This window comes from Narcine bancroftii, chromosome 5 (genome assembly GCF_036971445.1).
Source record: "Narcine bancroftii isolate sNarBan1 chromosome 5, sNarBan1.hap1, whole genome shotgun sequence".
Lineage (NCBI taxonomy): Eukaryota > Metazoa > Chordata > Chondrichthyes > Torpediniformes > Narcinidae > Narcine > Narcine bancroftii.
In genome coordinates this window covers 33,169,445-33,174,950 of record NC_091473.1, presented here as the reverse complement: position 1 = coordinate 33,174,950, position 5,506 = coordinate 33,169,445, and positions in this window count along the sequence as shown.

Here is a 5,506-nt window from a genome sequence, read left to right as displayed (position 1 = left end):
GTATGTCTAATTTCTAAAAAAAATTTGAAGTGTTGCACTTCAGTAGGTTAAACCAGGACTTGCATAGTAAATGATAGGACCCTGAAGAATGTTGGTTAACAAACACATGGGACGACTAGTTCATTGTTCAATGAAAGTAAAAACACAGGTAGAGAGTCTGGTGAAGGCAGCATTTGGACCACTTGCTTTCATTGATTAAAGTATTGATGACAGAAGCAGGGATGTAATGTTACCACTGTACAAGGTGTGGTTGAGACCATTCGTGGAGCACTGTGCACACAGTTCCAGGAAAGATGTAGGCAAGATATCATTAAACTGCAGAAAAGATGCGTGAAAATATTGCCAGGATATTTGAATTCTAAGGAGAGCCTGGAAAGACTGGGATTTTCTTTCCTGGTGTGTTGAGGGCTGAGAGGAGACTTTATAGAGGTTTAGAAAATCATAAGATAAAGTAAATAGACCCTTTTTTGGATGCTAGGGGAATCTAAAATCAGAGGGAATAGATTAAGACAAGAGGGAAGAGATTTAAAACAGACTTGAAAAGTACCTTCTCCACTCTGAAGGTGGTGGGTGTGTGCAAGAAGCAGCCAAAGGAACTGGTAGAAACAGGGACATTTGTAACATTAAAAATATATTTAGACAGGCAGATGGATAGCAAAGATTTGGAAGCATATAGGCCAAATGGAGGCAATGGGACTAGCTTGGTTGACATGGACAAACTGAGCCAAAGGGCTGTTTCTGTACTGTAGAATTGTCTGTAATGAATGGGCAGCAGCTGAACACATGCCCATTTTTAAAGGGCATCTGACCCCTCTGTACTGCAGTTTGTTTACATTCATTATTTGTTTAGTTCTTTATTTGTTTACATGTACAGCTTTTTTTTTACACTACCAATAAGTGGTTATTCTCCCTTGCCCTCAGGAAAAAGAAACTCAGTATTTCATATGACATCATGTATGTACTCTTACCAATAAATCTGAGATTTGAAATCTAGCCAAGGTCAGTGATAAACCCTGGTCTCTTGACAGAGATGTGGAGCAGGTTAGCTGTGCTACCATTTGCCCTCCAGCTCTTCTCACATGTGCTCCATATGTCTAGAAACGAGGTCAGAGTTGAGCACCTTGGATTAATTGATAAAACTAGGCCTGATTCAAGCCTTTTTTTTAATGTTCATGCTCTAGTGCAGTACATTTTGTGTGGCTTCTGCTTTGTTTTTGTAGTACACTGGTGTCCTCTGCCTGGGTTATACATTGGAATGAAAAGCCAAGCTGTTGTCAGGTTGACATTTTTGTCTGATTACCCAATTGGGAAAATGTAGGAACTGAAATACAGAAATTTCACAGCTGCTACAGAACAAAAGTGTCAAATTCGAACATACCCAGCAATGACATGAAAGATATCTTGACTATTGTCCTGCATCAGTTGTAACTTGAGGGAATGGAAACCCCTTTGGCAAATGTACACCTTAGAGTTGATCCCACACCAGAAAAATCAATTATCCCTCAATTCTCCTCTGCATTCTTAGGGAAGCTTGTAATTGTTGCAAAGCCATGTATTTGCTGTTTGGGAAGAGAATATGAAATGCAGTCATCTCTTTGAAAAAGAACTCCCAGTGATATTCCAGAGACAAAACTGGGGAGAAAATTGCAAAGTGTTGTGAATATCTGTTGCATGATCTTGGAAGGATTCAGACATCCAAAAGTTAAAGGCTGTGGCAACATTGATAGTTACAAACACAGTGGTCCTCACTGTTCTACAATTATGATTGTGACCAGGCCAGTTGGAAGATTTCAGATTGGACAACCTACTGAGTAACAGGCATTAGGTCAGGTAGGATTACTGCTTCCTGTTACACCCTGGGTGATGTAGTCTCTTCCTGCAGATCCTCCCTTCTTTTCTTCACCAGCACATCTTTGTGCAGTGTCTGCTCACCCTCCCAGTGACTAGTGGAGTTCTCCAGGGATCTATTCTGGGACATTGATCTTTGATTTTTAGAAATGACCCGAATGAAAAGTAGAGGGATGGGTCTGTAAGTTTGCAGATGACATGAAGGTTGGAGGAGATGTGGATAGTGTTGAAGATTTTGTCAATTGCCAAAGGATATAGAAAGGATGCAGAGTTGGGTAGAAAAGTGGCAATCCAGATAAGTGTGAGGTGATACATTTTGGTCGTTCAAACTTGAATGTATGGAAGAACTGGTAGAAACAGGGACATGGTATAGAAGAACAGAGGGATCTTGAGGTCCAAATCCATAGATCTCTTAAGATTACTGCATAGTTTGATAGGACAGTTAAGACCTGTGGTATGCTGGGCTTCATTGATCAGGGGATTGAGTGCTGAATTTGAGGTAATGTTGCAACCTTATAAATATGTGACCATATTTGGAATATTGTGTTCAGTCCTAGTCACCTCATTACAGGAAGGATGTGGAAGCTTTGGAGAGGGTGCAGAGGAGATTTACCAGGATGTTGCCTGGATTGGAAAATATACTTTATGAGGCAAGGTTTGCAGAGCTACGGCTTCTCTCGGAGGTGAAAAGGGATGAGAGATGACAGAGGTATAGATAAGGTAAACAGTTCTCCTAAGGTGGGAGTAGCAAACAACAGAGGTCATCTATATAAAGTGAAGAAAGTTTAGAGGAGACATCAGGGTTTTTTTTTTAAATTATAAACACAGTTGTGGGTGCCTGGTATGCATTGCCAGGGCTGGTAGTGGAGGCTGGAACATGGATTAAAAGAGAGGGTTAGAAGGTAGGAAAGATTTCTTTTTTTGGCAGGTATACAAGAGTCAGGTCAACATTGTGAGCTGAAGGGTCTGTGCTGTTATGTTCAATGTCCCTATACAGCTCTCCAGTGCTAATATCTACAATGTATCAATTACTGAAGTATATCATAAAAAATCCCATCCATTTTTTCACCCGAATATGTTTATCGAACTGCAGAAAGTGCTAAATAGTTGTAAATAGTGGGAATGTAGTAGATCATAAGAAGTTACACAATTGATGGTTTTTTAATAAAAAAGAAACTGAAGGAGGATTCTTTCTGCTCCTAAATGTGTGATCAGTGCTTAGACATTAAGAAAAAGAATATTAACTGGAATGCTGATTTCCAAAATTATGTCAATTCAATCATGTCTTTCAATTCAACCATTAACATTTGCCTTTGTTGTTTACTTCTGGTAGGATCCAGGTGTGTGCTGGTATTGTCACACATGTCTGGAGCTACAAATGTAGGCTCGACTCAGAATTTCGTCAACTTTCAAAAAGAAAACGTCCCCGGTCCTTCACACTTGCATCTTTTTGAAAGTTTGTATTTTGTTAGATTGCTTCAATAAAATATAGAAATAAATTATATTACTGGGAAAAGATAGATCTTGATAATTTTTTCGCTCAGTGAAATCACTTACAAAGTTTGACTAGAGAAACATGGAGTACATTAAATTGAAAGATAGCATGTCAGAGAAACAAATAAAGCAGGATGATTTTCACTCCAAGTGAGAAAATGTTGCCAAATTTTGCAATGAAACCAGTGCTCTTAACAGAAAACCATAATTCATGATTGATAATGCTGGATGAATATTTTAAAAACTCAATATTATTCAGAACCTGTGAAAACCAGGACAGATGATATTTTATGAGGGTGGTTGATTCCAAACTGGTTAAGAAAGTGGGCTTTGCTTCCAATTGCCCAGTCCTAAAAAGTAAGAAAAAAAATCACCCATACAATGCACAAAAATGCTGGAGAAACACAACATAGCATCGATTAGAAGTAAAAGGCAATAAATGTTTCAGGCATGAGCCCTTCATCAGGAATGTGGAATTACGGGTAGGCACCTGAATAAAAAGGTTGGGGGGGGGGCATGGGTTAGGGTTGAGGAGGGATGAAGGGGTAAGGGAGGAGAACAGACTAACAGGCAAGAGTTGAATACAGCTGGGAAAGTAAAAGAGAAAGAAACTGAAAAATGATGACAGACAGGGCCGAAGACTCAGAAGGGCATCTCTGATAGAAAAAAGGGAAGGGGTGGGTGTTAGAGGAAGGGTGTCAGAGGGGCAGGGAAAGAGAGGGAAGGGGGTTAATGGAAATTTGAGGTTGACATTGATACAGTGGCAGATTAACCAGGGGGCTAGGGGGCCTGAGTCCCTAGGCTTCAGTGCCTACTCAGTTAAGGGTAGGCACCTGCTACCTGGTCAACTTACTACATCAGTGCCTGTTCAGGAGAAGCCGGTGGTAGTGTGGCTTGGCCAGAGTCAGTGTTGCGCTATTGCCAGGGCGACACACATGCAGTGGTTTTAAGAGCCAGCGATGACATCATGATGACAATTTGTGTTTTCTTTGTGGAATTGGATGATCCAACACCTTCCCACCAAACTATTAGATTAAAAAAAAATTGGTCATAGTCTGACTGAATTAGATGTTAAAAATCTAATAGCTTGGTGGGAAGGTGGAGGAATAGAGGATGATGGGGATAGATTGAAAAGCAGCTTGCCTTGCCCCAGAGAGCACCTGGAGGCAGTCACCCAAGTAATTGGTGGTAATCTGGTGGAACTGCTGTGAATGAGAGTGCACCTCACCCAGTGTCTCAGCCTAGCAGCTCTGCACCTCACAACAAGTGGGCCACTAATTACTTAACTTACCTGTGACCTCAACTCAGGCTCCAGGTGCACTGGGTGAGCTGCTTTAAAAATTTAGCCCCCACCGGCAATCCAGCACCCACTCCCCAATCCTCTGTTCTTCTGTTCCTCCCACCACCAAACTATTAGATTTTTAAACATCCAATTTGGTCAGAGAGACATTAAAAATCTAATAGTTAGGTGGTTGGGGAGGTGGAGGATTGGAGGTGTCCCAACGAGCACAACCCATCCCAGGCCAGCAGCTGAGAAACCAAACCACCTATATAACCTATCCCAGAAGTGGCACTGGTATTTTGATGCTTCTGCTGCTGGCCTTGGTTGTGTTGGTCAGGACTCAAGGGGACCCAGACTCCTAAACTCTTCCTTGTTATATTCCAGCCTGACATGCCAACAAGAAGTCATTCACTTTTCCATAAACCAAGTGAACACCTCAACACCATCTAAGTAATCTGGGCAGCAAAGGAAGAGCATGATGTGACTGAGCTATAATAGATAATATGGAATAAACTATTATAATTGACTCATACAACTTATGATATTTTATGTACATTATCATATTTTATTGTGTGCTTTATACAATACCAAGAACAACATTATTCTATAGAGTGTAAAAATACATCTAATCGCTCAATCAAGGCTCACACCTCACAGTCGTAGAAGCAGTGTTCACTCAATCTGCAACGGGGTCTCTGGCTCCACCAGTCCTAATGCTACCTGTCAATCAATGCTCTCGTGGCGCATTTGAAAAAAAAGCACATGCAAGTCTGAGTCTGAGGTTCTGCCTCCTGCTGCAGAGCTCGGCTCATCATGCATGCAGTGCCATCATTGCTCATGGAAAAGTCAGGGACAACTGATTCAACTACCAGACTGCCAGCC